The sequence below is a fragment of the Malurus melanocephalus genome, unplaced genomic scaffold, assembly GCF_030028575.1.
Source record: "Malurus melanocephalus ecotype Western Australia unplaced genomic scaffold, MMel_1.1 scaffold_24, whole genome shotgun sequence".
Lineage (NCBI taxonomy): Eukaryota > Metazoa > Chordata > Aves > Passeriformes > Maluridae > Malurus > Malurus melanocephalus.
Window position 1 is genome coordinate 2071028 of NW_026623256.1, and position 12684 is coordinate 2083711.

Consider the following 12684-nt stretch of genomic DNA (forward strand, 5'->3'; position numbering starts at 1 on the left):
TGCCTGTTCAACATGTCCAAGGCAGGTGTCCATGTGCTGCTGAATCAAATCCAGAGCAAGCAGAGAAGCGTGGCTAAAATGTGGGGGTACGTGTCACCCCTCACCTCCAAGAGCCACTCACTGCCATGTGGGTCAGGAGCTCAGTCCTGGCAGCAGGCAGGTTATTAGGTGGCTTTTGGGGAGCATAAAGCAGCTTCTTGGTGGGAAGGTCATTCCTGTGGTCAGATAAAGGTCAATCAGCCTTTCAGTCGTCCTAATTAAGGACYTCACAGTTTTGATTGGGCTGCAGACACAGCCACAGTACTGTTTGTACTCTTTATTTCWGTGACAGGAAGAGAACAGTGGTGGCGTTGAGACTCTCCTAAGAGAGCAGCACGCTTTGAGGTTAGGTCTGGGGRCATCCACTATTTTTTTGTCAGCTGTAGTAGTCAGAGCCAGTGACTGGCAGTGTTTCCCACTGGGTTCTGCTCCCTTGTCTCTACCAATGTCTTCTGCAGAAGTTTCACCTTTTTATACTTCACTTTTTCCTCACTTGCCTTCATAAACATAAACAAAATTTCCCCCTCTCATGAAGGATTGTCAAGGTTTTGAGTGAAAGACACAATATTATATTAAAGTGTTATGGTCAGWACTATTTATTCAGTGAGCACATTCAAGGGAAGTTTGTTTAAGCTGTGCCACTTTGCCTAATTAAGCAGCCAGCCATGAATGAAGCCACTCAGAGATAGATCTTTGTCCTGATGCCACAGTCACCGAAGGTCAAAGCAAGGGCAAGCAGGGCTTCTCTTTCCCCATGCTGAACTACAGCACAGCAGTAAATATTCATCAAAAATTAGCATTCCTCTCACAGGCAGGTGGCAAATGTATGTAAGAAAGCCAGCTTCCAAACAGCATGGTTCTCAAAAACCTTTGGTGATAGGAAAAATATTTAAAGTGGGAGGAAAAGTGATCAACACAAAATGTTATAGTCATTAGCACACGTGGTGGTGGTGACAGAGTTGTGGCTGACACTGCAGGCACAGACTGAGTTTGCTCATGTTGTCACATGAAAGCAACCTGCAAGCGAGTGGGAGTGTCCATACATGACCTCCCTTCCCTCATCTTCCTCACAAGTACATTTGCTGACCATGTCATGGTTTTTTCACCAAGGTCTGGTAGGTCTGGGAGACCCATGTGGGGTACAGTTGTGGTGAAACACAGCTGAAATGGAGTCTGGGGAAGAGAGAGATGTGTAGACAGGTTGGGCCAGACCTTGCAGCAGCTGTTAGGAAAGCATAATGATACATCTGCTTGCTGAGAGGATTGGTCCAGTGAGTGTTTTCTGTGCTCTGTGCCCACCAGTGATCCATGAARGAGAGCTTGGAAGAGCATGTCCTGAGCCCAGGCTGGGTCAGACAATGCATGGATGCAACAGCACAGTGCCAGGAGGATCTGGGTGGGGTGAAACAATTCAGGGCTTTCTCCCCAGCAATGGGGACTGTCATCAGGAGAAGCTCCTGGGTAAAGCCTGGCCCTTTCAGGATGTTGGGTGGCAGCAATAAACCTTTGCCACCCCTCAGACCATCACTGCCTGGAGCCCACTGACTCACTGTGCTCCCACCACACAAAAGTTCTGCTTTGTCAGCAGCAGCTGTCACTTCATCTCTCACTTTGAACCTCCAGGGACTCAAACACAGTTATTCTACAAGTGCATTTGCAGCAAAAGGAGCCTGAATGCCTCCTCCTCCACCCGCTGTAGCCCTCCTGGCGCAGGGCAGGGCATATTTCATCCTGTAGCCCCAAAGCTGATTTGCCATGTGCAGCAGCTCCAGTTAGATCTCTTTCTTGGACAGATTCCCTGGCCTGACTTAGGTGCCCGGAATGTGTGTCGTAGGCTCAGCAGATCCCACCCAGGCAGTGATTTAATCTGACAGTTGTACTTATTGGTGGTGACATCCTGGGCAGCAGCAGCACAGAATGTTCAGGCGGCKCAGGGAGGAGGAGGAGGGACRGGTGGGTGCCACCAGRGCAGAGCTGAGGGRCTGAGGGGAGCTGGGGCTGCCTTTGCATTCAGCCTGAACCAGCCCAGCTGCTCCCAGAAGGAGCTCATTGCAGAGACCCACTCCAAAGGCTCCCTCAAGCAGAGTAAATTGTGGAGAAAAAGGGAGGATAAAAAAAGAAGTGTAAAGCAGTCAGCAGGATGGAGCTGATGCCTGGCTGCTCTTTTWGGGGATCACAAGTGTGCCAATAGCCTGGAGAAGCAGAACGTTTCTCTTTGCCATGAGGTGCCCACTGCAAGCTCCTGGTGGGACCCTGGGCCCATAACTCCTTTTCACACAAGTGACAGGCTCAGGGAACTGAGCTGAGCTGGGAAACCTGGGGATCCCAGCTGGGAAACCTGGTGCTCTTCAAAATGCAGAAGGAGCATATGCACACCGTGCATGAAATGGGGCTTTCATTTCATTTCTGTGCAGCATCAGCATCTCCATCTTTCTTCAAGTCCATGGTGCAGGCCTTTGGCATTAATGAGCATTTGTGGTACTTAAAGGATATAAATGTTCTTCATGATCCCTCAGGGCTTCTCTGAGCTTCGCATTCCTTCATGGAAATGCTGTAACCTGAAAAATATAATGCAAAATGGTGCTTTGGACATGCTCTGGCACAGAAATAGGAATATTTGAGCTGAAACAAAATGTCCAGCTCTGTCTGCTKCACACAACAGTGCAGAGCTGCAGCTTCTGCTGGGGTCAGTGGCTGCTCACAAATGTCTCAGAGCAAAACTAAGGGTGTTATCATGTCCCCCCACATGTCCCCTGTTTGTTTCCAGGCTGTTTAATGTCATTCCCAGGATCTCCATGTTCCTCCAGGATCCCAGACTGCTGGGTGCCCCTGATGTGATTTGTGAGTTTGCTTTGTCTATCCAAGCAGATCTGGGGAGATTCCTGTGTTCCATCTGTAGCCTAAACGGTGAGAGGTCAGGAGTGTTTTCTTCTTGATGCTGAAGCATTTGCCAGAAGATCTGGCTGTCTTTTATGCATTTTATGCTGCACTCTTGGTCTGAATATGTATGAATTGCCAGTATCCAATAAATTGGAACAGTTCTGATTTCTACCATTTTGACCCATGTCCTTGGTAAATCCYAAACATCTGAATTTGCTGTGTTCTTCATCTGACAGCCTACGAAGAGCACAACTTTKCTTCAGAAATCTGTGAAACTGAGACCTGGTCTCAACAAACTCCGTTTCATTTTCATGTTTAAATTTCTGCTGGGATTTTAAAAGCACTGTGCTTTGTAGGCTGACTTAAAAGTCAAAAGGAAAAAAAAAGGAAAATAAAATGAAAAAAATTCTTGTAAAGACAATATCCTGAAGCTGCATCCATTTATACATGTCATTTGACAACCCTCTGCCTCATTTCTGCTTCTCTTAAGTAAAATCCAGGTGCACTTTCCTCTGTTATCTGTGCATGTGTGCAAGGAGATTGGCTGCTAAACAAACATCTGAAGACACAGGCAAAGGTTGCTGGGCACCTTCTTTGTTCCAGCAAAGCATTWAAGGGTTAATCAAGACTGGAAGAGGATCCTGAATGGGGTTCTGTGCAGTGAATCAGTCAGACATTCGCTGTCTTCTTAGACGTGGGAAGGGGGGGGTGAAAATATTCCCCTGAAAAAGAAATAGTATAGAAGACAAGAAGCACTTCAGGTTGTAATGGCTTTATAAAAATCATTCTATCTTCTTTTKAAAAATTATTACAAATTTTGAGAGCTGCTGACCTTTGTGACACGTCAGACTAAGTGTAGCTTGTTGCAGAAATGCCTCTCTGGGGCCAGAGTCAAGGCCAGGTTCTGCTGAGGTTCTGTTTTCTGGGGAGATGGACACCTTCCCTAGATCCTACCCCCAATCCCATTCCCTTCACCCCATCTTCATGTGAGASTCATGATGTTTGGGTGGCAGCCTCCTCCTGCTCCCAGCTCTAAGGGGGACTGTSCTGAGTGCTCCCTCCTCTCTTGAGAAGATCTCTCATGTGGTTGCTATTCAGATCCTCCCATGTCTCACTTAGTGGTTGGCATCAATAGGTGGAAATATAAAATCCCAGGCTGAGGATCAAACTTGGTATGAAAGGCGAGGGGAATGTGCCAGGKAGGGCTTTGGGCACAGTGGGTGCATTCTCAGACAGCAGTAAGAGGGACATTTTTGCCCCAAAACTGCTTCCCAAACGCCATCATTTCACCAGAAGTTTCTTCCTGTGAACTCTCAAATTGAGAAATGAAGCGATTCAAGATGTGCAAAACCAACTTGTTTCTCAATAAGATGTTTGGGAATGAGCTTAATTCATTCAGCTCCCAGCACTCACAGCATCATGTGTGGGGGCCCAGACAATTGTGAGATTTGCATTTACATTTAAAAAATAATAAAGAGTTTTTTCTTATTTTTATTTGTTCTCTGGTGTTCTACTGTTCAGGGTTCATAACTTGAAGCTGCACTTTGCAATCAGGAGAGGTAAAATACTTTCTTCCTTTTTTACCCAAGCAGAATTTCTTGGTTTATCACATGAATTTAGAAGCTGGGGATTAGAAAAACTGTCAAATATGAAGGGGACCATAGATAAAAGCCTGACATTTGGCAAGCTTCTATTCTGCAGCTGTAACCACTATCACTTTCAGAAGTGGGAAAGATCAAGGAGATTATAGAAATTGTCTCACAGGGACAGTTTCCTAAGTTTGTGTGCTCTGGAACTGTTTGAAAGGCTTGTGTAAAATTTTTCAGGTCACAAAATGAGAGGTTGCTTTTTCCCAAATCATTCTGAATTCATAGAAGTGGCATCTCTTTSCTAAGAACAATAAGAAGTTTGATAGAATACTTTTGGCTCAATAACAGGCTGATTTGGCAATGAAAGTAGGTCAGTTCCAGACTTCTTTTTCTATCTTTTCTTTTCTGAGMRTTAGAAAGAAAATGTATTTTTGATATTAAAATACAATGTTGTGAAATCATGCTCTGGCATAGGTCCGTTCCTCTTGATATTTATTGAACAAGTGATCTAATTTCAGCTTCCAGCATTCATTATAAAACTGCCAGTTTAAACTTTGCTGTCAAGGGAGCATTAAAAACTGCATTTTATATCAGTGAAAACTACTATTCCTTGTCTGTAGGAAAGATGCCATTTCTGATATTGAGGTGGTAATGCCTTGTAAGGAGTGGTTAGATAGATACCCTTGGAATTTTCCAAAGAGGACTTGTTACTATGAGAAAAAAAAATCAAACAGATGGTTAGGATGASCTAAAATCCAATTGTAGAAGACAGAAAGATTTTTGTTATTTGTGTGTTAGCCAGCCAAGTACAGGCGGTTGGAGACTGGGCTGTGTCATGACTTGTTGATACGTGAGAATTTCAAACTGCCTTCTCCTCAGTAATACTTTTCATGTGAGAGGGCTACATATGCCTTTGTGGAGTAAATGCACAATAGAAAATACACACAGTATCTGTGTTAGACTGCTGGGGACATAAAAGATGTTCAGAACAAAGGCTGGCCCTGCAGGAATCATCAGAGAAGGAGCTGGATGGCTGCTCCTGAGTTAAGGCATTCGTGGTGGACTGATGGTGTCCTCTGCATGTCCCCGAATGGAGCCATTATGCTGGGGATTTCTGATGGCAGAAGGTGCTTTCCTCTCTCCTGCTCCAGTATCCAGTATCAGGGAATTTCTTCAGAACCCTCGTGTTGAAAGTCTGGTGCCAGCCCTTGAACCGAGCTTGGGGATGTCAGCCGAAGCGTGTTTTGGGGACATCAGTCTCCACGTGCCAGCAAGCCCCATCTCACGCTGCAGATTTCTCACATGTTGCTGCACGTGTGGCTGCCCAAATGCTTTGGAATCCTGCGTGTCCACATGAGCATTCCTGCTTGTCTGTGAGTGGAGCCTGTGCCTGTGGACTTGGCTGGGGAACTAGAGGAAAGGACATGTTGCCCTTTCAGCTCCGCTCCTTCTTGCCACTTTGAAAAAGGGGGGCATATGTGGAGCCAGCAGCTGTTTGGGCAGTAAAATATATCCCTTAATTTTTTATAAGAACAGACTTTCTGGTCCAGGCTAAAAGCCTTTATTGCTCTGAATCTTGTCTTTAGGATACAGAGTAGCCATTGGTGAAGACCCATCAGGCGAGGCACAGAATGGTCCTTTGCTCTGGCCTGCAGCCTTCCAGCACTCTGATCTTAGAGATCTCTTGAGTCAGAAGTCAGGAAATGTTGGCCTTTCTTAAATTAGGGGTTTCAGGAAGGCACTATCCTCTTATTGAGGTGGTTATTTTTCTATGGATTGGTTGCAAAATCTTCAGAATGTGCCCATGTGTGGGTAGGGAGGAAACACATACCAGAGTGACGAACACACCAAACTGCACCTTTGGCACAGCACTGCAGGGAAATTGCAGAAAGGGTTTGCTTTGCCCCAGATGGAAAATCCTGGCTGACATCTCTGACCACGTGGCTCCAAACTCTGAGCCATTGGAGGAATTTGAGGGATAGTGCACTTGGGCTRTGTGTGGTTTGTTTGCACCTGGAGCACGCTCTTGATGAGAACCTTCACCAGCGAGTGCACCAGTGTGGATAGGATGTGCAGGGAGGGCATGCCCAGGGCCCAGGATCCGGCCCTCAGAACCCAAAGGCTCAGAGGTTCAAACAGCAAATGATAAAGCAGATCTCCAGATAAAGCKCCGTGCGTCACCATCCCTTCTGCCCAGCTGCTGAACTCACAGCTGCCCTCGTGCCAGCTGGTCCAGGGGACTTAGGGCAGAGCAGCACACACATTTTGTGCCTTTAAGTGGTTTGGCTTATCCAGGCTGGGACTCGGTGGAACTGTGTGGGCTGACAAAGAGCGCTTGTCCCTTCCCCCATCTGTGCTCTGCCAGGAAATGAGTTTGTGAGACGCTGGCTTCTGCCTCCAATCTGCTGCCATGTGGGAGCCTGGCACTCACAGCCACCAGCACACACACATGGGCACAAGCAGAGGGCACAGGCACCGGGGCACAGCCACTGAGGCACCTGTGATCCCACACGGAGCAAACGGGGGCACTGCTGCCACAACAGGGCATGGAGCATCCTGGCTCTGCTGAATGTGGGSTGGAGAGCTCCAGCCAGGGACAGGCTGCTCGTGTTATGGGTTTGRGTTTCTTGTGGATATGTCACAGCCTGCAGAAATTTCTTGGACAGACCATCAGGGAACATTTTGCTTACCCTGGGACCAATGGGGAATCTTAGACCACCTGGAGGCATAAGCAGCAGGGTTAGAGGAGGRGAGCCCAGCTGGGAAGGCAGGACAGGGGAAGTGACCCCAACAGCCCTGAGCATGGACATCTGTCAGCACAAGGACCACTGGAACCCAGCACAGAGCTGCTGCACCCTTACTCAGTGTGGGTGGGACTGACAGGGCCACAGCACACTTCTTCACTGGCAGAGGGATGGGAATGGCTCCTTGCTTTGCTCCTCACATCTTAGCACTTGCAGTGGCTTAAGACTTGGGGTTAGAGAGGATCTGGAAGTCCTGAGAGTCAGGAGATGTGGGTTGTATACACTGCTTGTTCAAGGTCTGTGTTAGCAACATAACACATCAGAGCATTTCCAGCTCCTGGATAAAATCCAGCAGGTTCCCCTGAAACTGAGTTAGTCCAAATCTGCTGGAGTCAAACCTTGAAGCCCTTCATCTACATTTCCATAGCTGTTCTTGAGAATGAAGAGTGATTAGCGTTCATCTGGAGTTTTGCTTGGGTTATTGGAAAAGACTAAAGGATAAGACACATGATGTTTGATTCAGAGACAGGTACTCCCCCATCAACACACTGTCTAAGCAACAGCACACGAGTTTAGAAATGTGTACCTCCAGTCAGACATCTCAGGCCAGATGATTTAAGAGTGTGTAAAATCAGCTGCTACAGAAAGAGTTAATAGTGGGAGATGTGGAGGGGGAGGCTTTGGGGAAAGTCAGGGTATCGGGTTTTCCTCTAAGGGGCTCTCAAATGATTCTCAGCCCTGCCAGAAGTCAAACATCTCMTCCCGGGTGAAGCCAAGGATGTCTGTCTTTTTGACTCAGCTGCCAGAGTCACATTGCAGAACYTGATCCTTCTGCAGTGTCCCTTCTCCCCTCTTCTGCTCAGCCTCTGCCCACAACCCTTCTGGAGCCTGCAGCGCTTGGGGACGGTGAAAGTGCAAACCATCTCCCGTGGGCAGCGCCGCTGCTGCCGTCTCCGCATCCGATCCGGTTTCAGCCTCCGTGCTGTCCCCTGCTGTAATGCTAGATGGGCTGAACAGATGGGGAGGTCCTGGGGCAGGGCTCAGGCTGACAGCTGCTTTGCAATTATAAGTCTGGAATGCGATTTGAGGGGTGTAAGATACTTAGTGCTGGGGCCTTAGTGCAGGAACATGGATCAAATAGGTCAGGCTCTGCACCAAGGGAAGAGTGAGCTGAGCTGTGACCAGCAGAGCTGCTCCTTCCTCAGTGGGTTTATGTTTTGACAGAATTTTGATCACTGAGATTTTAACTCCCATTTATTTCAATGTTTTATTCTTTGGTTTAATTTACTATAAAGACCAAATGATTATGGAATGGGACTGTAAATTTCTTACCGATTTCACAGCTTTTGGCAATTGATCTCTGTTGGGAGTATAAGAGGGCTTATTCACCTGGCCCCTCTCTGAGGAAAGGGAGCATTTATATCCTGGTTTCTTATGGGACAAAACTTGGGCTTCTCTGTAAATTCACTTGGCATTCAGCAAAGCATCCTCCTCCTCCCTTTAAGCACCAGACTGAACTGACTTTAATTCATCTGAATCTGAATTTTCACTTCAATAGACTCTCTTCTGAGGAAACTGATGGCCTGATTTAGCTCTACCCTTGCCCTGCCTGGTCTCAGCCAGCCCAGAGGTCTCTGCATGGCTCCCCATCGCATGGTGTARGTGCAGGGCAGAGCTGTGCTGCAGGAAGGCGCAGTTTGTGTATTGGGACCATGGAAAGAGGACAGGGTGAGTTTTGACTGTGGGGAAAAAAAGRACTTTGAGTTCACAGAGTCAAAAAGCTGTGCAAAACGGGCAAATTATCAACTCAAGCAAGTGAAAGCCATGCTAGAGAACATGATAGCCCAACACTTTTTTTCTATTTCCATGCAGCAGCTGAGATAATTTACTGCTGCTGCTGCTCCCTTTTTATGGCTCTCCAGCTTTGGCACAGTCATGTCATTAGGCCCTGGCCTGTCTGGAGATGATTTTGTKTTGTTGTTTTGTCTCATTGCTGAGAAGCAGCAATCAGGGCCTTACATACCCCAATGTGTAGTACACTCCTGACTTTTACAGGTTAAGTTAATTCATACAAACCCCACTTTTCATATACATTTAGCTGACACAGAGTTTTCAGCTCCCATCCTTTTGTATTCTGAGTGTTACCGTAACTGATCTGTGCCCCTGGGAACACTGTGAGATAGTCAGAAACTCAGCAGTGAACAGTGCCTGAAAAATGAGGGCAAAGTCAGCAAAAACAAGCGCTGTTGGTAAAGTCTCTGGTGTCGGTCCTTCTCATATAGGGATCACCCCTCAGTCTTCTGCTATTTTCTGACCTTGAAAAGCTCYTTTTMCAACTTCAGYCCAAAGGGTTGGTGGGGCTRCTCTGTTTYCCAGYTTCCACAGGCAGCCATGGGGAATGGGGGACGATGCCCAGTGAGGTSTCCTGGTGTGCTCAGAGATGCCTGGGAGGACAAAATAAAGAAACTCTGTAGTTTGGATCTAAAAAGTACTGCTAAAGCAGAGATTCAAAGATTCTTCATTGCCATTCTTACAGCACAGCAGAGCTATTTCTGAAAACCTGTATGGAGCAGAAGCTCATTCTGAAAATTTTGTGACAATAATCCTCAAATATTCCTCTTCCAAGATCTCTGAGAAAATGAGCATGTTTGGATCACTGGGAAGTGGAGATACTCATTTTTTGATGTTTCCATCAGACTTAGAAATAATCCCATTTTTGCAGGAGCAAAACCCTCAAGAACYCATTTACAAAGAGTAGTCCCATTAATAATATTGACTGCCTAATTTCTGAACTTTTAACAATGATCAGCAAACTCAAATCTTGATAATTTTTGCTTTTTTTGCAAGCATTTTGTGCCCTCAAATTATGGCAATCGCAAAGAGTCACAAGATTTCCTGAGTCAGTGGAGGGTCTCCACTCTCTGAGTATAAATCTTCAAGGGACTTGTGTGGAGATTAATGTGGTCTAACTTATGGGGAGAAATAATATTTTTTCCCTTTTCCTACTTGGATAGATATTGCTGTCTCATAGTAATGTCATCRTACTATTAGTAATATCAAGTACTTAAATATTAAATATTGTGCCTTCAAAAATGTAATGAAGTGGACATAAAAATCACAAATTTGTTTTTAGGAGTACAATTTGTTATCACTCTTATGACAACTCAATTTTATGTTACATTTTCAGGCTTTTTATCCATTTTTTTGGGTAGAACTAGAAAACTGCTTAAAAAAAAAAAAAAGAAAATTTGAATTCATGTCTTCCCAAGAAACTGGAAATGTTCACATTATATAAACCTAATTTCTGTATTATCTCCAGTCATTTTTTGCTTGGTTGCTCTTTCCAGTAGCAGATGTGGAAAACGCTCACCTTGGACCCTCAGCCTGAACCTCGCGTTCATGGGGATTTCTTTTAAACCTTGAAATCAGGCCAGGCTTATGGCAAAATGATGGGACAAATACAAATTTTAGCATGTGATGAGATAATGAATCAGAGCATTGACCTCTTACTTTGAGGTGGGCAAAAAAATAAYGTTTGTTTCGCAAGAGATCCTGAGGCTTGTGAAACTCGTACCCAAACCCTGGCCTGGCTGATTGTGCACGTCCCTGCTGCAGCTCTGGGATGTCCAGCAGGGTCACTGTGTCCAGCCTGATCAATTCTGCTTTCCAAAGCCAATCTTTGCTCTATCATCAATATATGCAATCTTGCAGGGACTCTGGAATGGCATCTGTGATCCTCCAAATTCGGTGCTCAGTCCTACCCCTGTCCAAGGTGCCCCTTGCCCCCAGATCAGGAAGAGTTTTTTGCAGCACAAATTCATAAACAGCTCTAAAAGCTTGGCAGGATTTTTGCCATAAGGAACAGCAGATGGTGCCAGACCTTGCTGCACATGAACTTCCCAGCTCCTGTTTTGATTTTGGGAGTTCCACTCAGAAAATTTGCATCAGTTTTGCCATGGTGATAACACCTCCTTTGAGTACTGAATCTACCTGATCCAAAGGGTTTCCCTTGGGTGCTCAGGACAGTCTAATCTGCATGACTGGCAGCTTGGGAAGGTTGAATATTAATTCATGAAGTTAAATAACTGTAGATTGAAGTGTCTGAGGTGCAGCAAGATTAACAGTGCAACCCCTGCTGGTGTGACAGACTGAGCTTTACGGGAGGATATTTCCAGTGTCTTTGTGACCTGCATGGAACAGCAGCTGCTTGCTCAGCTTTGGACACAGGATAGGATGGTTTGCTTTCCAGGATCATCGGAGAAGTTCATCTCAAATTAGAATTTGTGCTTTACCCCCAGTGCAGGGTGACCAAMCAACCTCTAAGCCTTTGAGATGCCCCATTTCTGTACTTTACCATGCCCATCCTCCCTCCTGCCAGCCTGCAGCTCTCATGGCACACGAGGCTGTGTGTGACTGAAGGGGACACTGGCTGTGCCAGCCTCAGTTTTGCCCTCTGGTCTATAGAGATGAGCTGCTGCAGGAAAGGAGGCAGCTCTGGGGTGATGGTTACTGCTGCTGGAAGAGCTCTCYCTGTTTCTCATCTTGCCTCCCACATTTCTTCCATTTCCCTGGTAAGCAGCAGTCCAGTGGCAGTGTTGTGGCAGACASTGAAGAAATTGTTTATTCAGGTCCCCATTCCATCAGGCATTCCCTTCCCCTCCAGGAAATGGCCTGCAAAAAGCAGCACAAGCTGCTCCTGTCCACGTTCCTTCTGTAGACTCTTGGACTCCATTCTCCACCATCYCTTATTCTCACAGTAAAAACAAGGGGGAAGCAGATTCTGATTCCTGCTCAGTGCAAGGGGGAAGCAGAAGCCTTGTTTGGCAACAATAAGGCCTTCTATTGGTAATGGTCAGAAGTAGGTCTGAGAATGTCAGGTCACCCCAAAGCCAAATTCTCAGATTTTCTTTCCACACCTTTGTTGCAAAATATCCTTCATCCTTTTCTCCCCTGCAACGATCAAAGAATTTTTTCCCACTCTTAAGAGATCACCACCTTCTTATATCAAATTCAAAGGGACTAAATATGCCCCATATCCTCCCTTGACCATGGAAATCTGGGGTAGCTCCATTAATTTCAATGAATTTGCTCATGATTTGCATTGATGTAAGAGAAGCAAATCTGGTCCAGGGATCTGCACTGCAGTTGCCATGGCAACAGGCAGCCCCTTCGGAAGCATAAGGCAGAAGGAATGTTCAGTGTTAAAGTGGGGACTCCTGCACTCACTTCTCAGCCATGGGATAAGAATGTCAGCTATATTTGGAGCCCAAGCCCTGAGCTCTATTTCTGACACTACCAATGAACCCTTGGGAAAATTGCCTCCCACTGCCTTAGTATTCCTTCCAGTAAAATGGGGATAGTGTTACATAGGAGTGTTTTGAAAATTGATTCAGTCCCCTAAAATGCTTTGAGAGAGATCCTCAGATGAAAAG